The sequence below is a fragment of the Sciurus carolinensis genome, unplaced genomic scaffold (genome assembly GCF_902686445.1).
Source record: "Sciurus carolinensis unplaced genomic scaffold, mSciCar1.2, whole genome shotgun sequence".
Taxonomy (NCBI): Eukaryota; Metazoa; Chordata; class Mammalia; order Rodentia; family Sciuridae; genus Sciurus; species Sciurus carolinensis.
Genome location: NW_025920154.1, coordinates 769,722 through 797,181, shown reverse-complemented (window position 1 = coordinate 797,181; position 27,460 = coordinate 769,722). Strand labels below are relative to the sequence as shown.

The window sequence follows — 27,460 nt, the reverse complement described above, 5'->3', positions numbered from 1 at the left end:
ACAGAAACTAGGACATCTATGTAGCTTTTCCACAGTTTCAATCCACACTTGCAAAGTGCAATGCTAGGAGCTTTGTGTAGCTCTCAAGAAAGTCCATTGTTTAAAGTTACTGTAAGGTGGGCAGGAACTAGAGAAGTGGAGCTGGTGAAACACTGTGGTTGTCTAGCATGAGTTCCTTCCTTCCCGGGAGCTGTGTGCCTGAGATCAAGGTCAGAGCTAATAGGACTCTTGCACAGAGCCTCCTCATGCAGTGCATTGGCACAGCAGCTGAGCATCCTGTACCCTTGCACAGGTACAGGATTTCCCAGGTGCCAGGTACCACAGCATGAGGGCATTGGAGACCCCAATCTCAGTCACTGCTCCCCCATCCTCCCTCACCACTCTCCACAGTCCTGTTAACCAGAGAAGCAGCCAGTTACAGACTAGGAGGAAATACTCGTAAAGGATTTGCTTGGCCAAGGGCTTGTATGTGGAACTTAAAAAGGACCCTGAATCAACAGGAAAAGATCCAAAAAACTCAATTGTAGAATGACCCAAAATTAAGGACAGCCACTTCACTGGAGTGGGGTGGCAAAGGCCACCTGGATGTTCAGCACCGCTAGCTATTAGGGAAATGCCTAGATAAGATCCTTGGAGAAATCCCACATCTCCCAGAACAGCAGATAACAGTGAAAACGCCAAAGGCTGCCTGGGCATGGCTAGCAGAGAGGTCAGTGGAGCAGCTGCCCAGGAGGCACTCTGGTCATCCTTTACAAGTTGCAGACAAATCGAACATCTTGGCTTTGGTATGATTCTATTTTTACGACCTTTTGACAAAAGTTCAGAGGCAGAGAACAGATTAATGATGGCCAGGGGTTAGAAATGTTAGGGTGTAGCTGAATTCAGCATCTTGACTTGGTTAGGGCTACAGGATCTGCTCCTACGATGAAATGACAGAAGACACTCACACTAGCTCTGTCTACTTTCTGGCTTGGTGTTTAATGATAATTCAGCAAGCCACAATCAATGGAGTCAATTGAGCAAAGGCTATAAGCCAGCTGTGGCCCGCGTTATTTCTCCGGAGGAGAAGGCGTGAAACCGGGGAAACCTCGGTGCCCACTTTCACATGCAGGCCTGACCCAGCGCTGCGGACACGCGCTGGCTGTGCTAGGACAGCGCGGGCGCGGTGGCACTGCGCCTCAGGAGTCCTGCGGGCGGGTGGAGCCCGGCAGTCGCAGCGCCCCGCCATGGGACTGCTAGGGAAGAACTTTTTGGAACGCGCCTGCGGGTTCCTGGATGCAGTCGTCCTACCTGGGACCCCGTCTCCCGACTGCTGTCCACCCCGCGCTGCCCGCCTGCTGCATGCTTCAGTCTCGGCTGAGGGAGCAGAGGTTGCGGCCGGGCGCGGCATGCAGGCACTCAACATCACCCCGGAGCGCTTCTCCCAGCTGCTGCTCGACCACAACCTGACAAGCCAGCAGTTCATCGCGCTCTATGGGTTGCAGCCGCTGGTGTACACCCCGGAGATGCCCGCAAGCGCCAAGGTGGCCTTGGCGCTCACCGGGGTGCTCTTTTTCGCCCTGGCGCTCTTCCGCAACGCACTGGTGGTTTAAGTGGTGACCCGCAGCATAGCCATGCGCACCGTCACCAACATCTTCATCTGCTCCCTGGCTCTCAGCGACTTGCTCATCGCCTTCTTCTGCATCCCGGTCACCATGCTCCAGAACATCTCGGACAACTGGCTAGGGGGTGAGTACGTGCCTCGCCCAGTGCCCCGCACCCTCGCTGAGGGTGTTTCTTCCTTACCCGCTTTTACCAATTGGCAATCCGTGGTTTATTTCATTGACATTGTTTTCTATTACCTTGCACGGAGTTAACTGTCAGCAGGTCAGGAGGCTGTCTTTGACTCCCCTCTCATCTGTAATGGATTTCTGAAACAGCCTTAAACATATATTTACATAGCATTGACTTGAAAGTGACACACAGTGCAAAATATTTTAAAATGATTTATAGATCGGAAACTTTCTCATGCTCTCAAATGCAGCTTATATTTGGGCATTTAAAAGTTGCCTGGTGCAACTAACACCATCAAATTAAGGGGAGAATTTTGGATCATCTCACAGAACTTGGTTTTTGAGCAAAAGATGAAGACTTATCATTTCTGCACAAAATTATTGAGGAGATGATGTTGGAGCTGTGTTTTGAACAATAATTTAGACTGTCAAGCAGAGAAAGATGGGTTGTTCTTAGGAGCAGGGCTCACTCCAAAATTGGGAAGAGAGACAGAAGAGGGTACTTGAAGCAATTTCAGGAATGTGCAGTTTACAGGTGGAATGGTGGGAAATGAGACAGCTAGTGATGAAGGAGCAGATTTGTGAAGCCTGCCATGCTGCTGTGTGATTACAGCTCCATTTGTATGACAAGGAACGTGGATCTCTTTCTGGGAATCAGGAGACCCAGGTTACCACCTTGGCTCTAATGCACATGACTTCAACATGTCTGGGCCTCAGTGTTGCAATATGATATTAGGAATCAGCATTGTTTGCTAGTGAAATGAGGCCCACAGCCATTCTGAGGATGGATACCCAGGGAGACTCTAATTGAGGATGTCCCCTGCTGATGGCAGAAGGGCACTGCCAAGACTTTTCTTACACCCTGCTTTCCTTGCTTCCTATTTCATGGGGGCATTTCACATTAGCTTCTAAATACTGAAAAAGGGTGATATGTGGCTGAAGTATTTTGTAGGGTGAGAGAGATGAGTGTTAGAAAATGTGCTTTGAAAAGGTGGGCCCTTTTCAAAAGGTGGGTGTTCAGCTGGAGGCAGCCTGTGTTTCTCTGGGATGGGATTTATAGAATAAGTGATGTGCTATAATCAAGTAGAGGACACCTAAGTTGAAGTCCAAGGGAGAGGAGAGTGCCTGGGAAACAGCTAAGCAAGAATCAACTTGTATGTTTTAAGGTAGCAAAAATAATTGCAAAAAAAAAAGGGTTCAAGAGCTGAAAATTAGTTCTTAGTTCATTTTTTGACAGAGCCATTGAGGACTCCTAGGTGGCAAAGTGTTCTACCTTGGGGGTATAGACACCAATGCAGCTCTTCTTGGTCCCTGTGGGCCTCAGAGAGGCTGTCCCACCATGAGCAAAGTCAGGGTTTGAGGGCAACTCTGGTCGAGATGGGGGTAGGTCAGGAAAGCCTCCCAAAGGAGGGGGCATTGTGGCAGGGGCTTGGATAATTTAGGCTTTTGTCAGTAGACAAGGATGGCATTTCATAGGAGCTGGGCTCCCTCCACAAGGTAGAAGAGAGGAAGAAGATGGTGCACTTTAAGAACTCCATGTAGGACTTTTCCAGAGTACACAGCTTTCAGGTGGGGAATGGTGAGAGGTGAGACAGATTAATACCACTGGGGAGGAAAATGCACATGTTGTGTAACAATCTACCACAGGACTATTTCACAGGTGAGGCAGGACAGACAGGGCCCCCAAGATCAGCAGGTGGCGGCAATGGCCAAGGGCAGACCCCTGGGGGAAGGGCGGGGCTGCCCAGATGGGGCCTGGCTTCCCATATCTCACTTGCTGAGGTGGCAATTCCCCCTCTGCAGAGGAGGAGGGGATGTCAGTGTTTATGATGTTGGCATCGAACTGAAATGAAAGAGCATAGTGCCATTGAGTCACAGAAAGCACCTCTGTGGCCCAGCCAGACTCCCCACCTCCTGGTTGGTATTTCTGCAGTCCAAGCATTTCTGATGGTGGTGGGCTGGGAACCGCTGCTGATCTTCCTTTACTCCACTCACCTCCTCGCTAGGACCAGCAGCACCCACAGTGTCAGCTCCTGCATCTTGACAAGCTCCTGGTGATTGTGTGCAGGTTGCATTGTGAAAGTGCTGCTGGGTGACACTCTTGGATCTGCCTGCACAGACATCTGCTGAAGGGCTGTGTACATCATCCGTGCTGGCCTCTAGTCTTGCCAGCTATACTTGGCTCCATGGAGCCCCCTCATGCTGACTCAGCCTCACATAGGGCTCTGCCCAACTCCTCCTTCAGCAGGCCATGTTGTTGGCCTACAGTCATTCAGAGTGAGAGTATTTACAGCATAGAAATCAGCGGCTACAAATTAGGCTGCAAAACAAACAAACAAAAGTCAAACAGCTGTTTTCTGGCACCCTGTGAGCACACTGGCAAAGTCACCCATAAACACCCAGTTTATTTAGGTGAATCACACTGACATCAGGAAGGAACCCCTGATCTGCAGCATCCAAGCATGCCAGCAGGATGGGGGCAGTGTGCAGGGCCTTTTACCCACCAGCCTCTGTATCAGTGACTGGAGTGGGTTCTCACCCCAGGCACGGTCAGCAGCCTATGCTCATGACCCCCCTGTGGTTGGTGTGAGGATGAGATGGTGTTGCCCTGGCACTTAGAAGTCTGTCCAGAGAGTCCTCTCTCTTTCTCCCTATGATCTATTTTGTCAGATGCCACCAGTGAATTTCCCCATTGCCCTCTGAGAATTACATTTACAATCTTTGTCTGGAACTTTCTCATTTGCCTCCTTCTTCTCTTTATTTCTTCACAACTGCAAAGTCTCCTCTGAATGCACTGACTGAGCACATTTTGCTTTTAACTAAATTCAGAACAATTGATTTTGCTGTGGCTGAGGCTCAGGAGTAATACTCTCTTATCCAGATCCCCAAAACTCCTCTTTTCCTCTTTCTTCCTTTTCTTTATGTTTCCATGTCTTATGTTCTCTCTTAGATGGTTCTCACACTTCTTCTTTTGTGCCAGTGTCTGCTGAAGCTTAGTGTCAGTCTCTTTCTTCGTCAGTCATCTCTGCATGGAGGCCTTTGCCAGGTCTCACTTCTCCACTGATGATTCTGAGCTTAGCATCTGATCTTTATCTTGAGCCATGTCTTTCAGCTGATCTGAAGACTAGGCATGCACATGTGGGTATCTGATCAGCATCCAGGACTCTCATGCATCTTGTCCTTCTGCCTGCAGTCCAAACTGTAGGTGTATGAGCTGATCCCGCATCTGGCATCCCTGGGTATCTGCTGTGTGCATGGCATGCCAAAGGTGTTGACAGAGGTGTGTCCTTGTGGGACAGCCAGGGTTCAGTCAGATCAGGAGAAGGAAGCACTGGAAGAGAGGGGGGATGACAGGGAACTTCATCAGGGTTCCAGGGTGTGCAGCACCAGTGCTGGGACCAGTTCTGAATATCTCCCAGCAGCACATAGAAGTCAGCATAAGTAAGGTGACAGGGTGTGCTTGGGGAGGGCGTGGAGCAGGGCTTTGCAGGCACCTGGGGAAGAAGGGTCTCCCCAGGTGCACGCTGAGCTCTCTGGTACTCCCTGCACCCCTGCTGTGGCAGCCAGAGAGCTTCCTGATAGTGACTGGCAAGCTGACTAAAAGCAGTTCCAAGGAAAGAGTTCTAGAAGCTTCCTGAGTGGTGGGGCATCGAGGGCAGACGTGTGTGTCCTCTCACCCGCAACATGTGGCTGCTACGAGAATTCCTGAGAGCTCCCCTCAACAGTGGTTCTCAGTCTTTGCCTCACCCGGATCTGGCTGGAGAGTTTTTAAAGACGTGTGTCTGCCCACCACCCACCCTGGGGATTCGGACTTTAATTGGCCTGAGTGTTATAACTGGTGTCAAGTTTTCAAAGTTCCCCAAGTTAGAAAGGATCTTTATTTTCAACCAACACCTACATCACTGACATAGCATAAATGCTACCAGCAACAGGTCCATGGTGGGGACTGAGGATGGGGCTAACGGAGTAACAGAAGCGAGGTTTCCAGAGAGCACAGAGCCTTCACACCACAGGTGGCATGTTCTCAAAGTAGGATCAGGAGTGACACGTGCCTGGGAAATGCAGAATTGGGTTGTATAAGATGGAGTCCCACAGGACCTCTGAGGCAATTACTGCATTGTAGGCAGTCTGTTATGTTTTCATGGAAACCCTGAACTTCATGCAGTATTTCCAGATGAATGTGGAGAACTGGGATGCAGCTCATGGATAAAGTGCTTGATTTGCATATATGAGACCCTTTTCCGTCCTTTGCTTTTTCCTCCCTTCCTCCCTGCCTTCTTTCCTTCCTTCCTTCCTTCCTTCCTTCCTTCCTTCCTTCCTTCCTCTCTCCCTCCCTCCCTCCCTCCCTTTCTTCCTTCCTTCCCTCCTTCCTTTCTTTTCTTTTTTGACACTGAGAATTTAACCCAGAGGTGCTTTACTGCTGAGCTATATCCCCAGCCCTTTTGTTATTTTTTATTTGAGACAAGATCTTGATAAATTGCTGAGGTTCTTGCTAAGATGCTGAGACTAGCCTTAACTGTTTGAACCTGTTGCCTCAGCCTTGGAGTAACTGGGATTACAGGTGCTCCACCACACCTGGATAGAGGTCCTGGGTTTAATTCCCAGCACCAAGGGGAGAAGAAAAAGAATTTGGAAAGGAGTAAAAATTGGTACAGAGGTTGGAATATAAGATATACTAAGACTAGAAACCTTTTTCTGTCATCTGGAGAATAGGTTGCCTGCTATAAATTAGCACACCTCTGAGCAAAGACTTTCAGTGCCTTGTTCCAGAGCCCTGGGGACTGGGGTGGGTGGATGCCAGAGTGGGCAACTCCCAGGCTTCACCAGAACAGCACCTGTTTCTATTTTTATGAAATAGAGCTTTGCATCTGACTTTAGATGAAAAAGAAAAGGATTTTACTAGAAGGAAAGGAAGGGAGGAACATGCATCAGGTAAGGCATAAAACATTCAGGTGCGTTTTTAGAGAGCCATAGTGATCCTTGGTGACATGCACTAAAGGAAGGCTGCGGGCTTTAATTGTGGGGCCAGTTCAGAGCAGAGGCCTGACCCTGAAGCTTCTCCAGTTTACATTTAAGATGTAATTAGCAATTAGAAAACATCCCTTTCCTTTTTCATAATATCATCCTTTTCTATGACACTTCGGAAACGTACATCTGTGAAACTGATATAGAATCAGGAGCAGTGTGGGGTTTAGAAGTCTCCTGGCAGGACAGTGACAGCTGCTGATGAAGAGCAATCTCTTTAAAGCAGAGAAGAATGACAAGAGGAGAGGAAGGAGAGGCCCACAGCAGCACTCCGCTTGGAAGTGAAGTTGGGAGGTGCCCTGGGTTGCCTCTGGGCCAGTCCCTGGTGTCAACCTGCTTGCACCTGAGAGGGAAAGCCCCCGAGCCAAGGAAAGCATTACTGGGGAAGTGGAAGGGGTGGTAAGAGTGGCAGGACCCACATGGAAGGTCTTTCCTGCTGAGGATGATAGCAGTTTGCCATTACCACAATGACAGAAGTGGATCTATCACCCGGAAAGTCTGAAAATGCTCATTGAACACATAGGAGGCACAGACAGTGTCCTCCTTTGAATTTGCTTCTCTACAATGTAGGCCAGTGTGTTCTTTGTCCTGGGCTGGTTTATTAGGGTCCTTGTTTGTAAGTAGAGAAGTCCAGCTTAAACTCCCTTTAATGAAAGGGGGAGGCTTTGCTCATGGGAGAAAATGCTCAGTTAGGGCAGTTCAAGCACAGCTCCATTTAGGTCCTCCAGCAGGGCTCATCCCGTCTCTACTTCAGGCTCCCAGCCATAGTTTTGTGGTCTTATTCTTTAACTAGCTTTTGCAAATAGCATTTTAAAAAGGACCCAGGAACTATACACTTACATTTCTTCAAAACTTCCTATCTCAATCCCAGGTCCATTGTCAGATAAACAAATAGACCAAATGTGGTATATACACACAATGAACAATTACTCACCATGAACAGGAATGAGGTTCTGATGCTTAGTACAATATGATGAAGCCTAAAAACATTATGTTGAGTGAAATAAGCAAGACACAAATGGATACATATTATTAACTCCACTTATAGGAACTATTTAGAATAGACAAGATTATAGAGATAGAAATAGTTTCAAAGTTACCAGGGATGAGGGGCAGGGGTGAGTGGAGAGTTCATGTTTAGGCTTGTATTTGGGATTATGGAAGAGTTTAAGTGGCAATGACTCGATTACATTGTCAATGGAGTTCATACCACTTAATGACATGCTTTAAAAAAGCTACAATGGCCAGGTACAATTGTGCACTTGTTGATCCCAGCTACTCAGGAGGATGAGGAAGGAGGATCATGAGTAAGAGGTCAGTCTGGCCAATTTAGCAAGACCCTGCGTCAAAACAAAAAAAGAGAGTGGAGGTGGGTGGGTTGGAGTATAGCTCCAGGGAAGAATCAGGATTCAATCCCCAGGACTGAAACAAAGGGAGGGGATAAAATAACATGTTTTGTATTATACATATTCAAAAGGGAAGGAAGAAGGGAGGGAACTTAATTTCTCAAAAGTACACTTCATCTTCTGGTAGATCCAGAAAATTCTGGAAAAGATTCCAGTCAGTTAGGGTTTACATTTCCAATAGAATAAAACTTTGAGAACTAAGAAAGAAGTCCTCTGTTTAGACCTAAGTCCTGTTCCCATCATGATAGTATGGGACACAGAGGGAGGCTGGGTCGCTCCTAATAAAGGACTAGGTCAGAGTGCTTGATGGTGGAGATGGGATCAGACAGAAGGTGGGTGAGTCCTGCTGAAGGACCAGGACAGAGTGCTGATGGTGGAGATGGGGTCAGACGGGAGGTGGGTCAGTCCTACTCAGGGACAATGACAGTGTGCTGATGGTGGAGATGGCCAGATGCACATGTTTCACAGAGTTGTTGTTATCCTCGTTGGACTGTTTCCTACCTGTGGGAACTCAGCTCTGTGCACACATGTGCTCCATCAGGGATTAGTTTTGTGTCTGTCTCCAGGCCTCAGTCCTGAGCTGTCATTTCTCTGTCCCAGCCTGGATGGGACACTGGCATCTCCCTCTGCTGGTGTGGACTGGGCACTGGCCACTCTCTCTGCAGTCCCCTGGTGCTCAGACGTTTGTACCTCTCTCTGCTGAGAGACTACCAGAAACCCGTGAGCAGGCTGGGATCTTCACCTCAGCAGCTCCCTCAGTTCAGTCCTCTAGGAAGGATTTGGAAGAAGTTGCCTTGTTGCACATCCTGTCCTTAATTAAGGATTTCTAATAGTTAATCTGAAGTAGTGGAGACGGTACTTACTAGTTTTTTTTTTTTAAACCTGTCTTTGCAAAATTAAAACTATAGCTGAATTTATTCTTCCTGTGGTTGGGTTGCTAAGAAATTTCCTGTCAACCAGAGAGATAGTGTGCTCCTCAGGAAAACAGGAAGCTCACTTTCTCCCACATCCAGGGAGAAAGAGGACTGGGCATGGTGCAGAGAAGGAGCATGAACGGTGGACTCAGACAACCTCGCCTCTCATTTCATCTGTGGCTCTTCCTCACCACATCCTCTGGATATGGCTGGCACTGCCTGGCATGAAGTCAGACCAGGTGGAGGCCAGAGAAGCTGTAACAGGACATTTGAGGCCACCCTCCAGAGGCTGGTGGAGCAGCAGAAAGTACAGGAAAGAAGCAAGTTTTGTTTCATGCTCTTTTTCAACAAAAAGCATTACCAAGTCTTATTTCCAGTTTGATTTCAGTATGAAGCAGGTAGGCCTTTTTATTTTTTTCAATCTGATTAAAATCTCCCTTGAAAATCCTTTTCAACCCATTTAAGAAACAATATAAACATTAAAAATACCTTCCTGGTAGAAATGAGATGTAAGTCACTCTGCTAATGGTGTACCTTGGCAGAGTAGTGTCTGACTTGGGGCAGCCATTTGGCTTCCTTTGGCATAACTTCCTTATCTTATCTGTCACTTGGGATGGCTTAGACACGCCTCTCGAACCTGCTATGAATGTGAACCACCCCGTGAGGCATAAGGACCTGCTACTAGGGACCCACAGACAGGATGTTAGTGTTGTTCACAGAAAAAAGTTCACTGTTAAAAATGTTATGCACATGTGTGTGTGGAGCAGATTTATATCCAACAAGAATGAGAGAAAGTTAAAAAAAATGGTCACTGCACCATTAGTAAGCTCAGATATGTACCATGGGCATATACACAAAATAAGCGTGATCATTCTATCTATTGATAGCTTATTTATGCTAAAATATTAAACAATTCACTTCAAGAGTATTTTCTTCTGACATTCAGATCTTGAGGATTCTGACTAATCCCGTGTGCATAGCGCACCAAAGGGCTGCTTTTGTGGGTTGCCGAGTGTGAGGCATCCGCAGACCTGGTTCCATGGCAGAGACCCACTGGGCCTGCTGCCTCTGCAGCACCCTGAGGCCCGGGTCTCCAGGCCACCCAGATGTGGGTGGGGCATCCCCGCACCCACACCAAGGAGGAGCAGTCCCTGACCCAGGCCTGCCTCCTAGTGTGAGACAACTCCCTCAAACCCCTTTGCCAGATGCCCCAGTGTTGGGGGCTGTGCCAGCCAGAACAGCGCCTGATCACATCGGTGGTGGGGAGGTTAATTGACATAAGCACACTCAGGTGATTTATCACTGGCCGTATTCAGTTAAGTCCACATGCACAATGCGTGCACAGGTGTTCCCCAGCGCCCTGCTCGGGCCTGCTTGTTTTGACCCTTGTGGTGATGGGGCAGCGGCTCCTCGCCTGATTGCAACTGGTGTGGCCCCGCCCTCTGCCTCCTGGAGGGAATATAGTGGGCAGTGGGTGGGGGCGCGACAGTAAGAGCAGCAGCTAGCAGAAAGAAGCGGAGTAGAAGCCACTAGCAGAAAGGAAGAAGAAAAGGCAGCAAGCAGATAGAAGCAGCTCACAGAGAGAAGCAGCAGGCAGCGGGGGAAGGCAGATCACAGAGTGGAGAATTGAGAACACACCTCTAGATCACAGATAGGTAGATCGCAGTACGCGGGATGCATCACTAAGAAGCACCTCAGATAGATGCACCCTTAGTTCACAGGATGCAGGATGCACCTTTAAGAAGAAGCAGCAGAACTAAGAAGAAATAGATCTCTGATAAGCGTAGAAGCCTCTCTTTCTCTAAAACTTTCTCTCTAAGCAAAGTTTCTCTTCCTGATAAGCAAAGTTTCTCTTCCTCTAAGCAATTCTCTTCCTCTAAGCAAAGTTTCTCTTCCTCTAAGCAAAGTCTCTCTTCCTGATAAGCAAAGTTTCTCTTCCTCTAAGCAAAGTCTATCTTTCTCTCAAAGTCTCTCTTCTATAAATTAGTGAATATAGGAAAAATAGTTTATTTCCAGGCCCCTCCGATAAATACCTGTGCAATTGTTGCCACGGGCGGCGACACCCCAGCCTGGATCATGCCCATGGGCAGCCGGCATTGTGGATGCCCTCACTGATTCATGGAAACACACACATGAGGCACCTCCAGGACCACTGACCTCAGGCACCATTGAATGGTGGTGTCCGTTTCATGATGGTCACCTGACGATGTCCTAATGGAGGCACAGATTTGCTTCATCTGGGCTGCTGAGGGCCCTAGAGCTCTGCCCTACACCGTGGAGAAGCAGAAAGCACAACAGCATGAGTGCCAGACTCCTGACAGAGGTTTTCCGTGCTGGGCTCATGATTCCCGTCGGTCTAGATGCGGTGTGGAGGCACAGAGGCAGTGGTGTGTTGGTTTTTCTGTTCTTCAGAATAGGCCTCTCAGAAGTCAGGGGACTCACACTGTTTCTGTGGCCCGGGGGCAGCAGGTTTGACTGGACTCGGCTGGGTGGCTCCTAGGCTAGTCTCCTGTGGGTCACTGGAGAGTTAATTTGTCTGATGACCTGACAGGTTCTTGTGTTAGCTGACCTCTGCAGGAGAGGGTCCAAGAGACTGGGACTGTCCTTCCCCAGTGGGGAGCCCATAGTCTGTTGGAGGAGGCACCACCTCCTGGAGAGAGAGTTGATGTGGACCTCAGGACCCAGGACTGGGCGTTGAACTCACATCACTTCTATGCTGAAGCGAGTCACCATGGAACCCAGATTCAAACCACAGAGGCGTACCTCCACCCGCTGTGAAAGTGGCACAGCCTGGCGAGCAGGGGCTGGGGCTGTGATGGGAGGAGCGGCTGCTGTGGCCTTTGTCTCATGGCTGGTCCTGTTAGGCCCATTGCCTGAGCTAGCGCAGCTGGCAAGAGCTGTGTCCCGAGGACTCTGCTGCTGGGCGGGTGCCTGCCACAGTCATGCAGGACAGGAGCCTGGGTGCTTCTTCAGGCTTCCTCACCTCCCCATCCACTTTGGGCAGCATGGTCCACCACCGCTCCCCCTCACACTCTGGTGCTGGTTTGGGGCCTAGAGGACAAATTCCAGCAAGGGACATTTGCTGATTGTCCTTTGAGAGCCTTCATGGAGATGACCCTTGTCAACTGCCTCTCCATGGCCTGTACACATGTGGACTCTGAGGTGAACACGCTCACAGAACCCCACAGTGGCTGGTGTGAGAGTGACCACCAAGCCACTCAGCAGCAGAAATTGTGCACCTGGCTTTAATTTCTTTTTCTTTTCTAAGATACCCAGAAGCAATAAAGCATTTGTTTATTTGTGGGGGAGTATTTGTTCTAATCGGCTATACATGACAGAAAAACTCATGAGCGTAACTCTCATTCCTCTGGCTGAACATGGTGCAGAGTCACACCAGTCGTGTAATCACACAGGAGGACTGTGCAGGGCGGAGACTGCTAACTCATCCTTCAGGAAGTGGGTCTAAATCCCACAAGGAGCTGGCAGCCTCGGCCTGGTGGTAACTGCAGACATGGACTGGCTGGAAGTCCTAACTGTGGCTTTAAAATTCCCCAATTCCCCCTGCCCCTCTTGCAAAAATATTTGCCTGTTGTTTCCTTATTTTCCCAGCTCCCTGTATACCTGCCCCATCATGGATCTCAGGTTCATGGTGATGGGTTAATAATACACTATCATTATCATTGGGGCAATAATTCTCTCCTGTTTCATCACATCCATATATATTTAAATCAAATCTCCATTCCTGTCTTCATTCCTCTCACACCTGCAGAGGAAGCTGCAGTCCTTGATGATGCACATCCTCTGGTTTGCTGTGTCGTGGCTGCGTGTCTGCATGGTCAGCTGGCCTGAGTTGTTCTTAACATCTCTCTGAGCTGCTGCTCAGCTAGTACTGGACAGTTCATCTGGCTGGAGTCTGACTCTGCCTGTGATGGAACACAGGAACCCTAGCTCATTTTCTCCACAGAGTCTTCTCCACACCACTGATGAACACCCCGCCTCTTCCCCAGGGATTCAAGGGACTACCTGATCATACACCCCTTCCCACCTCCCCAGCTGTCCAGGACCAGTGTTGATTGCAAATGCTTTTAGCATATTTGAATATTGCATAGGAAAAGTCTTCCACCCCTTTGTCCTTCATTTCATGAGTTGAGGTAGCTATGTATGGGACCTTTACTTTTTTTGTTTTGTTTTGTTTTTTTTAAATGTAATAAGCACATTTTTTATAGAAAGGTTCTGATATAAATTATATAACAATCAAGTTCCTGTAATATCCTAGGCTAATTTATAATGTCAGAAATAAGTTAGTGTAACATGGTTTAAAACTCTTGTTCCTATTCATTTCAGATTACAGAGTGAAATAAATAAAAATTTCTTTGTAGGGATGGGGAGCACTGGCCATGGCAAAAAGGTACAGTACTAAACAAAGGAAAGTAAGTCAAGGCTACTGTACTGTTATGCTACAAACATCTTCATACATTTGTGTATTAAATAAATGTGTAAGATCTTCCATACTGACACCAGATTATCAAAACTACCCCTTTGTTTCTCAGGTATATTTACAACTTATCAGTCACCTTATGAGTATGTTCATTAAGACAGGTATCAAACACCAGTATTTACTCATTCTGATCAAGAAATTTCAGGGAAATGTCAACCCTCCTGCCCCTGGAAATGTGCACAAAACTTTTATCAAAATCTTATCTGATACAATGCTGTGGTTTTGTAAAATAACCAAATAGTTCAGACGACCAATAACATGATCCTGTTTAAGCATCTTGCTAGCAGGAAAAGCCCTTACATACAGTACACCTGGTGAAAGATCAGCTTGGCTTAAAATATTCCAGTACAATTTTCAGAGTAAACAACTTCACAGAAGATAATTTAAAAAAAATAATAAAAGTCAAACTAATCTTAAAGAAATGGAGGAAAAACAAAAAGACAAACTATAGGCAAGATCACCAGGAAGGAATGCCCAGATTTTGTTTTCAAATGTTGACTGAAATTTAGGTTTCAATAAAATACCTCCCATAAATCTGAGGCATGGTTGGTTGAATGTACTGCATACTTTCAGATGCCAAGCAAAACAATTTCAGTCACATTACGGCAGGGCAGATATTATTCATGTTTTTAAGTATGAGTAAATGTTAGCCAATGTTCTACTATTACATGGTTAATACTCTTATCAACCTAACAGAAAACAAGGAAAATTAAAACCCCAACATGAAGTAACAATAAACAATATTTAACCAAGATAATGCAATGAACATCCAAATTAATTATTTTAAATTAAACCCAGCAATACCATCTTGTTAGTCAGTGCAAACACTACATACAGGTTTTTCTCAAGAAAGCTGAAAGCACCTGATTCTTTTGCCAAGTCATCAGATTCAATAATGTACAGGCTTAAATCTGTATTTTAAAAAACTTCCATTACATTAGTGCATAATTTATCAAAATTGTAAAAACGATTCTACATAACTTAGGAGAATTTAATATCTAGTACATCGGCTGAAAGACTTAGGCACTTGGTTATATTTTTAATTAATTACTTCAACAAGTAGCCTGTGTGTAAATATTAATAAAGCAGAAACTATTCTTGAAAAATGGAAAATCAAAAAAAATTAAATGCTACAGATAAAAGCACTGCACCACACTCCTACATATAATGCAGTAAAGAAAGTTAGTATATAACCCTGTAAAATTCTATAGTAAGAATGTCTAACTCCACTCTTCAAAATTAAAAAAAGGGGGAAAAAAAAGGAAAAAAATTCATGCAAAGTCCCATTAAAAAGATAAATAAAGCAGCTGGAATGAGATGGAAATTTCTCTCAGTGAAACATAAAATAGAAATAAATAAGTTAATTAAGTCTGCTTTCACTAGATGTATCATTGTAGGATCCTGCTAGTTTAATAACTGAGTTGTTAATTTTCTATAGAAGTCATTTAAAATAGGAAATGGCTCAGTTACTGCACGGGATTGCTACAAACTCATAAAAAGCTGCTTGAAGCTTAAGTTAAATGTTGTCCAAATTCCAATCACTTCTGGAAAGTGAACACATTACCCTAGTAAATTTTCTTTTTTTTTTTTTCATAATGCTAATAATGCAAGAGGGCTTGAAGTATCAAAGAGTCCACAGGAAATGGATGCCCCCAGTAATATCTTTTTTTTAAAAAAATATACATTATATAATAGATATTATATATATAAAAAGCTAGTGTAAATGCTTCCATGGTGTGGTCACAAATTTGAAAGATGAACCTCCTTTCAGCTGTTAACCATCTTCCCATTTGCAACAGGTTTTAAAAAGTCGTTTTTATCTTCGGACATAACAGAATGAGGTTGCCAACACTGACAGATGTGGTGATGGGGAGGCAACTTGCATTGCTAATACACTGGAAGTGGCTGGTTAAAGCAAGAAGTTACCGGCAGAATTGTTTTTTGCTCCTCCCTGAACTCTGTCTCTTCTGCTTTAGTGGCTCCTTCTGGTGCTGTTGGACTGGATGCGCATTTTCGACTGTAGTTCCATTCAGCAACTGATCATTTTGAGAACTGATACCAAGTTGCATGTCCAGGATTTCTTCAATTTGTTCACTTTGTCCATCAGGTTCATCAGTATCAAGTGCTGAAAGCTCTAACTCAATATCTCTATCAGGCTTAGTATCTGCTGCATCTTCAGTATAATCACACTCTCCATTTCTCAGTTCAATCTCCTTGCTTAGAAGATTTAAGGTAAGGTGACGGCCTTCATCCAGGGAATTCCACTTCTGTTGCATGGCTAGAGCATTAGCCTCCCTCTGAAGAAGTAATGAGTTACTCTTGGCCTGTTGAAGTTCAATGCTCAAAAAGATCCTCCAGTACTGGAATGCTTTCTACAACCAGATAAATCAGTAACAATAAATCTATCCCGTTCAATATAGTGTGCTGATGATGTGGCCTCATTGCCATATGAACTCCACCTTGAATCCACAGGAAGATCGGGAAATTGCACCCCATTTAGAGATAATAGGTTCATCGCTAAAGGGAATTATTGGATCTTCTTCTTTTGTCCTTCTCTGAATTTCAAATAAATGTACTCTTCTCTTAACATCTCCACTGTCCAGGTCCATTAACACAGCATTTGAATTAGCAATTACATCTTTCGGCTCTGAATCAATGGCATTTATACAGGAGCCTATGGTACCACAAGACCAGGGAGATTAATGGGAAAGCTGATCTTCTTCAAATTTTGTACCACTCACAGGCTCAGGGAAATCGGTGTGGAAGTCTACACTGAATAGAGGAGAAGGTGGTGTTGGTGACTGTGTTGCCGCAGGAAGAGTTGAAGACACAGGTGCTTTCTGAGTGTGGTACTGTGCCCACTGATCTGGCTTTCTTCATATCTGCTCCTCGCAACTGGTCTTCAAATGACCACAAGGTTCCCTTGGTAAAGACACCGTTGTCCTTGGCTCACTTGGTGGCTGACAAGCCACTGAATAATATCCATCTAATGAGTTATATCTTCCTGCAAAGATGTCTGATAGACAGATGAGTGCATCAAATCCATTGGAGGTAAAGAATTGCTTCTAATAATGTCATCTCGTTGGTACATGGGTGGACACCAGATGCGCCTGCTGTCATACACAGGAGCATACATTCCAGAAGGTACTGGAGGAACTGGTCCATACTGCTGCTGTGGAGGAGGTTGGTAAGGAGAAGAATTCATTCGATCTCGAGGGGAAAATGTACTGTAATGATCGGCATATGGCATGGAAGCAGGTGGGAGGGAGGACTCTGGAACATTATTGGGTCTCACAAAGCGAGGAACACAGGGAGCCACACCAGCTGGTACCGTTGGAGGTGGTGGGTAGTATCCTGTTTATGGGTACTGTGGGACTTCAAAGGGTATCTGAGTCCTTGGATCTTGAAAATACTGAATGTTTTCAGAATGCTGAGGATATACTGGTACTCTTGTGAGAAATGGGCTGGATTTTGGAGGCACAGAATTTAGTTCTGTTCCAACATTAGGGGGCCCAGCTGAGGTAACAGTTATGTTACTTACAGGAGTCTTGGGTGGAGAACCAATTTTATTTTCAGTTACAGACTCTGCAGAGGACCCAGCAGCATTCTGACCATTAGTGCCAACCTTCCCCACTTTCTTCACAGACTCCAGAGCTCTTAAAGTACTGTCAGTAGTACGTGGGATTAGCTGGGAAACACTGTTTTCTGCATTTGATATTCCATTTGTACTTGAAACAATTTTCCCGGTTGTTTCAGTACTTTCCATGACAGAAATAACATTTCCGGCTGTGGTTGTTTACACCAACTTTATTTAGAAGAGGAAACGTTCTTACAGTCGCATTGATCTTTTTGTTCCTTAATTGATACTTTTCAAGCTCTTCCTGAGAATGGGCAATCATACAATTTGTTCCTCGTGGACACCCCCCTTGCTGTCGCAAATCTCGGCACATGCTAGTCTTGTATTTGCTGTTCGACTGAGGTTGAGGTGTCTCATGGCCTTTTCTAATGTAATTTTGTATGAAGTCCACAAGGCCATACCCCTGTTTTAACAGCTACCATTGCATTTTTAGCTGCTCCCAAGTAGGTGAAACAGCATCTGGATTAGGGTCTATGTTCGCAAGAAGCTCTAAATGAGGCCTCAGTCTATTCAAGTTAGCTGGGTCGCCCGTTTGTTGCAAAACAATTGTCACTTCCTGGACACTCTTTGCAAATGATTCTGGGGACTGCAGCTTGTCAATGATAGATTGCATGTGTGATTTATGAGCCAAGTCACCATATAAAAGTGAGGACCACTGCTCAGGTGAAATACGGAGTCCTGCTTCCATAGCAATATGAACAATTTGGGCGTCATGTTCTCTGTGTAGTGCCTCATAACTACAGAATTCCTCCTTTAGCTGCATCAGGGAAGAATCTTCATCTCTTTTAGTAACCTTAAAACAAGAAGCTCGATACAGTAGTTGCACAGCATGACCAATACTCGTTTTTGATGCCTGAGGAAATCTTGGTTCTAGTCTTTGCATAACAAAAAGTACCAGAACTTTCCTTGAGAGAGCAGAACCATCTTCTAATGCCAGCAACACTAGCTTCAAGGCCTCTTCTTGCATAGCTGGCCCTAGAAACTGGCATCCTCGAGCCCTGACAGCAGCCCACAAATTGGCAGACCATTGTTGAGGATTCTGGTGCTGTAATATCAGTTCTGTTACGGTTCTTTCTCCAAGTGACCTGGCTGCTCACATGGCTCTGACACCATCTTCTTCCCCCACCAGTTGACAGTTCACAAGTGTCACCAGTTTTCTTTGCATTGGACGGCTCAGTGCACTCTGGTTCAAACTAGCTACACCTTTTCCTCCACTTAGTGGTTTTAAGTAGAGTGCCAAATCCTCAACACATTTCTTTGCAACCTCATAGTGTTTATTCTCACCTAGATTACTAACTTTATTGACTGATGATCTGGTACCTGGGCTCCAACTAACTGGAGAAGCGGGAAGTTGACAGGAAGTACATCAATGTCTGTGTTGATGGCAGTCTGGTCAAAAGGACAAGCTTTTCGGTGAAGTTTATTCAAGCAGGTCTTGCAAACAGTGTGTGAACAACCTAAACTGATGGGTTTGTGCACATTCTCATCAAATTCATTATAGCAGATTGGACAGGACAGAAATTCTGTCCATTGAGTTGCCTGCACAGGCATTGTGGAAGCTGGATGCTCGGGTTAGCAGTCTAGCAGATCATTATTTTGCTGCGTAGTGTTTTGTAAGCTGAGGGGACCCCGGGGGGGGGGGGTCGCTAAGGGTCGCTCCCGGGAGCCCCGAGAAGGCGTGGCTCAGCGACGGAGGCGCCTCGTCTCGCAGGGGCAGAGCTCGGCGGCGGTTTCACGGCCTCAAACTCCATCAGGAGCTACAGGGACAGCCCCGTTGGCGGCGGCGAAGGCCGCGGCGGGGCCTCCTCCTCCTCCTCCCTCCTCCTCCTCCTCCTCCTTCTCCTCCTCCTCCTCCTTACCACGGAGGCGGACCTCGGGACCTTTACTTTTGTACATGCATTTTCAACTTCCAAAAAAATTCTTCTAGGATTTTGATTGACATTTCAATAACCTGCATATTGTTTTGGTGATAGCCAACATCACGGCACTGTGCTTGCAGCATGAAGGCGGGTGGGTTCCACGTGTAAAGACCCAAAAAGGCCCCTCAAGATCCGAGCTGCCAGGTCAGTGTCCACATTTAACTTTCCCTGCCAGTGGTGGTCAGCACATTCTGGCCCTCTGGTCTGAGGTTTTCCTGGAATGTCTGTGCTTTCTTTCCCCTTTGGGTCTCAGAATGTTGCTGGGATGCAGTGCTTGGAGATGCTGTGATCATCCTGTGTACACAAGTGACCATCTAGGAACTAAAGCAGAGGCACACCGAGGACCCTGTGGCAGGGTGGAGGGAGCCTGGCTGTGCGCAGCTGTCCTGCCTGGTCGTGTTGTTGAGGAATACATTCCCGCAGTGTTCAAGCCTCCCGAGTTGAACTCTGTATTCCTTGTCACCTAAAATATTCTAATTAATATTGAGAAAAAATAGAGAATTGAACTTATTTATTACAATGATGATCACTTAGTGTATGGCATCTGGCATGGTTTCTATCTCTAGCAAAATAGAAACAACTCCCTTGTTTGTTTACTGTGTGACTTTAGTTTTCTGTTGCATCCCATAAACACCCTTTCCAAGTGGACTTAATGATCTGTATTATGTGAGCATGCTGCTCTTTCACACCAGGTAATGATAACTCAGAGCTGCTGTGTCTGATAAGCTGCTGAGCACATGTTCCCACCCCATTCATCACACATAGCCACCTGATCACCACCTTCAGTAAATCCCTCTCTGCTGGCCTGGACCCTCTCCACTTCTTGGTCAGTACATGGGTTTCCTCCTCAATATTTCACGCTGCACCTCTGAAAAATTCTGAACATAGCAGAACATGTCATTTCTGCATTATTGTCCTCATGACTAACCTGGGCTTATTTTCTTTCTATTATTGGAAAGGTCTAATTGCTGTTATTAGTGGAAAGTAGAAAAGCGACACAGTTATTTTCCTTATGGTATTTGTCACTATTAGAAAAATGAAAACACAAGAAAAAACCCAGAATAGACACCTGAACTCTGGAGAGCCTGTTTTCTGGCTCAGATACACATGTAGATGGCTCTCAGAAAGGAGTCAAGGAAGCATCCTAGGTAAGGTACAGGGCTGTGTGCTCTTGGCCCACCAGGTCAGGCTCCTGTCTTAACTATGTGACAAGTCCTGCTTCTCCAGTGGAATTTCTGTTGGCTTCTGCAACCTGCCACTTGCATGACGATTTTTAGCTGATGGGCATATCAGAAAACTGCATGTTCCCAACTCAATGCAACCTTCTAAACAGCGACAGAGAGGAGAATTCTCTGGCTGTATTCCAGAAGGTTGGAAGCACATTGGAAGCACAAGTGCTTGCTTTGAGCAGTGTGGCTGGAAGTTTCCCTAGGGTTGAGAGTGCCAGACATGGCTGATGGGGAGAAGAAAGCACCCCACCAGCTTACTCACTGTGAGCTGCTCGGCTCATGCAGAGAAAATGGGCTTTGAGAAGAGATGGGAGAAGAGGCTAAAGACTCTTTAAATGCCATGCTGAGAACACAGGTACCCAGCTTGTTCAGAACAGCAGTCCAGGAGAGTCAGTCATGGTGATGATACCCAGGAGGCATTAAGTCAAACTGAAAACAATCTGAGCTGTGATGAATGATGCCCTTGAACTTGGTGGGCTGGGACTGACTGATGTCTCTTATTGCACCTTGCAGAGAATTCCAAGGCCAGACTAAGCAGAGCAAGGAAAACTCAGTTCCAGTTCTTCATCCTGCACTGAGGATCTCTCATGAAGAGCCACACAGACATCTCAACCTGAAATTGCCCTATTTCCACCCATTCCCCCATGACCATCCCAACCTCCCTGCTTTGTCAGGTTTCCAGTGTACTCTTTCCTTTAGGAATAATATTAGGTCATCCCAGGCAATTGCCCTGTATTAGTTGCAGATTTTACTGACTTTTTTCTGAAGCACTTATTGATGACTGTGTTTGGTTGCCACTCCCTGTGGGAAGCAGTGTTCCTGGTCACAGTGAGCACTGTGTGTGACTGGCACCACACCCCTGCAGGTGACAGCAGCATCCTTATAGTCCTTCAATCATGGAGCAGAGATTCAGGCGTCTTGTCTGTGAAGTGGCGGTCCTTCTGTTTCCGTTACATGTAAGGAAACGTGTTGGAATTTCTTCAGAGTCTTAAGGGAAATGGGCCACCCACACTGACTGCCTCGTTTTCAGGGTAGGTTCCTGACACAAAGTGGGGGCGTCTGGGTTTAAGAAGATCCTGACCTAGTAAGTCACCAACAAGTTACTCTGAAAAGAACTTTTTCAAGAGCAAGATAAAGCTCTCAAAAGTAAAAAATACATGATTGCTGAAATTACATATAAAAGTTTTGGAAGGCAAAGAAAAACCATCCCCACAGAGAGAATCTACAAACAAAACAATCCATATGAATGGAAGGTGTGCCCCTGGGAGGATCCATCCAGGATTCCAGCCTCTGGTCAGTGGGACTTCCGACCAAAGCACCAGACGGCGCAGAGATGAGGCAGTGACGTCTCCAGTGCAGAAGGCTCGCAGGGCCCCAGGAGGAGGAGACAGCCACACATGTTTCCCACATGCCCAGAGACCCAGCTGCAAGGAGATCAACCCAGAGTCAAGTGGAAACCAGACTGGAAATGTCAACAGCAGGTGGATGCCAGAGGTTGAGAAAGCCGGTCTTAGCACTCCTGAGGAAGGCAAACTGATGGAAGTCCCAGCTGTAGCCACGTGCAGAGACCCAGGAGCTGGAACTGGCTTGCTTTTCATCTTGAAGAAGATACTTGGAAAAGATTCATGTAAAAACAAGGATAAAACACAAGGGATAAGAAGTTGTGAAATTAAGGAAACTGAAGAAGGAATCCTTGCAAACCAAGTTTAAAGAAGACAGCTGTAGAGCAGTCGATAAGAAGAAAACCAAACAGAGCATAGACTGTAGTCCTCAGAACTGGAAGTTGATGGTCTTCCAGAATAAAGTCCCAGGAGGCCAGATGCCAACTGAGCCAAAGCAGCACTGTGGCATGCTGGGAGTTGGGCTGAAGCTGACTAGATGCTGCTGCTGCTGCTGCCGCCGGCAGTACCGGCATGGCCGATAGCCGCGAGTGAGTTTTCAGGGGTCCAAACACTGTCCTCAGGCAGATGCTTGCTGCGGGTCCTACAAGACACGTACTGCTGTCCTTATCTATGTTTTATGGGTGTAGAAACCCAGGACCAGAGAAGACAGCTGCTGCTGTCTGGATCTGGCCCCAGAGCGCCCTCCGAAGACTCTAGTGTTGTAGGTCTGGGCCTCACTGTGGCCATGGAGACAGGTGGAACTCCAGAGGTGGGGCTGTGGGGGTGATCATCAGGTCACCGGGCAGGTATGGCCCTCAGAATGGATTAGTGGTGGTCTCACAGAGTAAGTCCTCATGATTGAGGTGTACAGAGCAAGACTGGTCCCTGCCTAGCTTCTGACTTGATCTGTCATTGAGGGGTCTGTTCCTCTCTTGTGCGTTCCTGCCACCTTACCTCTTGCCTTACCATAATGGAGCAGAAGGGGCCTCTACCAGAGCCTAACAGATGGGCCACCCAGTCTTGGACTTCCTCTCTCCATGACTGAGCAATGAACCTCTGTTCTTTATCAAGTACCCAACCCCAGGTGTTTTGTGATAGCAACTTAGAGTGGACTAATGTATTAGGTTGTTAGCTTTAGGTCACACAGTTAGCCAGCAGTGGGCCCTTGATGCTTGCCCAGGCAGCCCAACTCCAGAGCCTGTACTTTATCCATTGTACTGTGGATGGAAGGTACATGTTTCTTCTTCCAACTGCAAAAGTAAATGCAATCCAAAACTCCAGGGAAAATACTCTACCAAAAAGTCATGGCCCATATATAAAGCAGAAAACAGTATGGTAGACTTTAGAGCAAAATGTAAATGCCTGAGGATCTTGACCACATAATCACTGGATGCGTGTAAAAGTTTGCTGTGATATAAGGGATCAAACTATTCATCAACATGATCGTAAGCATGGTCACAAGCAGAAAGAAGGACCCTTGGGGAGTTGGAACTGCTCAGCGTCTTCACTGTGCAGTTGGTAATAAAATCATGCACGGCATGCACAGGAAAATCCAGGAAGTTGGAATAAAATCAGGGGACCATGTGAAGGTCAAATCTTGGTTGTGGCATTGTACTACACTTGCAGAATGTTGTCGTACGAGACTGGGCAGAGAGCACAGGGGGCTTGCAATACCATTTCTCTCCACTGCTGTGAGTCCACAATAATCTCCTTTCAATTAATAAAAAAAGAACAAGACAATGAGAACACAGTGCTATTCAGGAAGGGCGGGAGAGCCCACAGCCCCCAACGGCTCTGGGCAGGGGCTGACCACCCCCCAGGGCTGCTCACAGCAAGGCCACCTCCTGGCCTCCCTCCTCCTCCACCTGCTGGGCGCAACTCATTCTCTCTTTCCTGCAGCATTTCAATTCTTCTCAGTCGCTCTCGTTTGGGACAAGCATCCTTCCTCAGGGCCAGCTTTGTCCTCCCATGAATCCAAAAGAACCTCCAGGGTACGTGGTTGATCTGGGGTTGTGTCTCCACTCCAGAGCCCACTCTGCACCCTGCAGAAGCTGGGCTCCCCAGCCTCCTCCCATGCCTCCCTCTGTGCCCTGAGCCATACTCTTCTTCCCTGCCTCCTGCCACTGGAATGGAGCAGCAGCCGAGGTTCCTATGCCAAAGGATATTGCTGCTGTGCTCTCGATGGTCATATGCCAGGTGGGTGGTGATGGGGAGGACATTTTCTAGGGGAGGCAGGGCTCACGCCTTTGTAGAAGAATTTAGTAATTATGGTCCTCTTCTTCAGTGTGCAGTTAAAATCACCAGGGGCATCCATTTCGGGGTTTTCTGATGTCTTTAAGCTGGTGGGTGGTTTCTGTGCTGCAACCTCAGCCACCGAAGCTGGACAGGCTGGAGACTGGAGCCCCTCCCAGCTCTGGACCCACCACACCTGGTCCTTGCTGGGAGCACTTTTCAGTGGAAGGACACCGTGGTCTGCCGCCCTGTGGACCTCAGTCATAGCATGTGTGGAAATTTTGACCTGGGCTGTTTTACATTTGTATTCCACTCACCTATAGGACACAGCTGAGGTTGAAAGTGGCCAGGGGCCCATCAACCCCTTCCCAAAAGCCACACTGGGCAAAGCTAGAAACTTGCAGGCTGTATGGGTACAGGCTTGTGGATCCTCTAGACACAGTTTGGTGTAGGAAATCAGGGCGATGACATGCGGTTGCTGCAGCCTGTGGGACCGTGCTTTAGCGTGGCTGTATGAGACAGACTTTCTTTTGTAAAACTGAACATGCCCACTAATGTGGTTTTTCTCCCACTTTGGAACAGATGTGTTATAGGCAGAGTGTTTATGCTCCTCAGTTACTTTCATGCCATTATAGTTCATTATGTCATTTTCTAAATTAATAAGACAATTTAAAAAAAATCTTTTCTACAAATGAATGCTCTCTTTTCAAAATCCTGTTCCTTCCACTTGGATTCTTTTTAAAGTCACTGTCAGGCCACAGTGGACACAGACACAGTCCCAGCTGTTTCCATTTTCAGGCATGTGGTCTTGTTTTTCCCTGGATCACAGACCTGCCCTCTCTGTGGTAGGGGTGTGACAAGCAGGTGGCGACCCTGCACCCTTTCCCACTGAGGGTGAAGTTTCATGTTGGGGAGAAGAGCAGAGTGAGTCCAAGCTGGACGTGGCAGGTGGCTAGTACTGAACCACAGCATGGCTTCCGGACCTAGTTGGCCAGGCAGATAATAGAGGTTTCCCACCAATAGGTGGATGTAGCAGACAGGAAAGCAGCATGGGCAGCCTGCATGGGAGGCTCGGGACTGTCTTACCTTAGAGGCAGCAGAACCAGGAACTCCAGCCACGGGGCGCTGCTGTAGGAAAAGTACCTCCCAGAGAAAGAGACAGCAGGAAAGCATGTCAAAGAAGTTTACTTGGTCACAAGCAGCAGCTGGTACGGAGTCACTTCAGGGAAGGCGCTGGAGGAGCTGTGGGCCCAGGGCATCAGGCTGAGGCTGGGGTGTGGACTCCTGCAGGTGGGGACCAGACACCTGGGGCAGCAGCAGTGGAAGCACATACCTGGCAAGCAAGGACCTCCCTTCTCAAGCCTCCGGTCCTGCACTGGGACACCAAAGCAACTTGCCTGTCCCTCTTCTCTTCCTCAGTAGGGTCTCCTGACACAGTCTGCCCACCAGGTGAGCACTGATGCTCTAGAAGGAAGTTGTTGCCAGTAGGAGAAATGCAGGTGGATGCAGGATCATCAAACTATGGGGAAATCCCTGCGAGGCCGGGTTAAGAAACAGCTCTGCTCTCGACATCAGGAGTCCTGCAGGGAAAAGCATGGCAGGCATCCTGAGAAACCAGTGGTTGGTGGAAGGATCTAGGACAATAGCAGTTCAAGTGGCTGATTTTGAGAGATGTCACGAGGGACTTCTTGTTACAAAATAGCTTAGACCCGTAGGATTCACCTTGGGACAGCTAAGGCAGGGAGCGGGCCGATGGAAGAGATGAAAACAGAGAAGTGACCAGAACAGGAACTGATGGGAAAGGGAGGGTGGTGCAGAGGCTTGCTGCAGGGCAGGGGCTGAGATGGATTCCCAGTTAGAGCTGAAGGAAACAAACACCCAAGAGAAGAGGGCAGGTCACAGAAGCACCTGTGGTCGTCAAAGAGTGCAGACCTTCATCCTGGACAGACCAGGGGCCACACGTCACAGGGACTTGTAGATGTGGTCAGGCAGCTCCTGTCAGGGGCCTTTCAGAAAGTGGTTTGAGGGTGTCAGGAGCTGAGCCTGTTCCGTGGGGATCCATGAGAAGGGTAACATTACAGATCCCATAACTTCAGTGTGGTGTGCAATGCTTGAGTGGGCTCTTGAGCAGAGGATCTGTGAGCACACAGACAAGGAGACTGCCACTTAGCACAGCCACATCAAGACAGATGAGGGTGACGTGATGTGATGGTTGGAGTCAGGCAGCTGGGTTCACACCCTTGCTCTCTCCACAAGTAGCCTGTAGACGTGAGCACATCATTTAACCCCTTTGAACCAAAGTGTCTTTATCTAGAAGATAAGTTTTTAAATTAGATGTCTTTTAATCATCCTTTTAGCAACAAATAACCCATCAGCCCCAAGAGTTCAAATTGACCTCAGTTCTTTTAATTGGGGTGCCCGATGAGAGAACTGCCATTTACAAAAGAGCATGTTCTGTACCAGGCACTCAGGCCTTTTAACTACATACATTGGCTTGTAGCAGGTGGATTTCTCTGGTCTCTTTTTATAAATGGTAAAATTGAGTCTCAGTGTGGCCAACAGATCAATCAGGAGCAGAGTATATCCTGAAACTGAGAAATCAATTGACATGTACCCCATGTTATCATTATGGACAAAAATGAAAATGTTTGTGATGAGATAACACTACAGTGAACTCTGCAACACAATTCTACCTGCTTGTTTGATTATCCCTAAAATATATTAAAATGGCCATGTGTCCATTTCATGAAAATTTCCATCCGGCATTCCTTATCCTTGAACTGGTCAACATTTTTATGAATAATTTGGTCAAAAGAATTGAGAAATCCAATCAAGCTTTGAGAAATAGAGGGGAAAATCCTACAAGAAATAGGATTGACAGTTATTCACATATTCATTTGTTCAAGCATCACATTTGTGTGAGCTTTCTGTTGCTGGTTAAAATACCTGAGAGAATCAACTTAAAGGAGAAAAGATTTCTTTTGGTTCACAATCTCTGAGGCTTCAGTTCATGGTCTCTTGACTCTATTATTTCTGGGCCTAATCATAGGCCCAGAAACATGTCAGAAAGGCATGGCAGAGTGAAGCTGCTCCCCTCCTAGCAGCCAGCAAGCACACAGAGAGAGAGAGAGAGAGAGAGAGGGGAAGGGCCAGGGCCGAGGCGTACCTTTCCAGGACACACCACAGAACCTCCTTCTTCCCAGGTCCGCCTTGCACAGTTTCCACAGACAGGTCATATAAACATTTAAAAGATTGGCAATGAACTCAGATTTTTTAAATATTACACTCTGTATTCATATAAATCTCTTTAAAAAAAACCCAATCAAATAAAATGAGGAAAATCAATGGATACAATCAAACATTTTATTTCATTTTTAAACTAAATTCAAAAGAGATGTTGATATATTTTATAAGGATTTTTTAAGGATTAAAATGACATGGGTATC

The 27,460-nt window shown here is 46.6% G+C and overlaps 2 pseudogenes; one reads left to right on the top strand and one right to left on the bottom strand.

Moving 5' to 3' along the window:
* The first annotated feature begins 1,388 nt into the window (after positions 1-1,388).
* The window catches only part of LOC124974565 (pyroglutamylated RF-amide peptide receptor-like), a 36,047-nt pseudogene continuing 9,975 nt past the window's right edge, over positions 1,389-27,460 (top strand).
* On the bottom strand, positions 15,383-18,870 carry LOC124974550 (roquin-2-like; annotated as a pseudogene).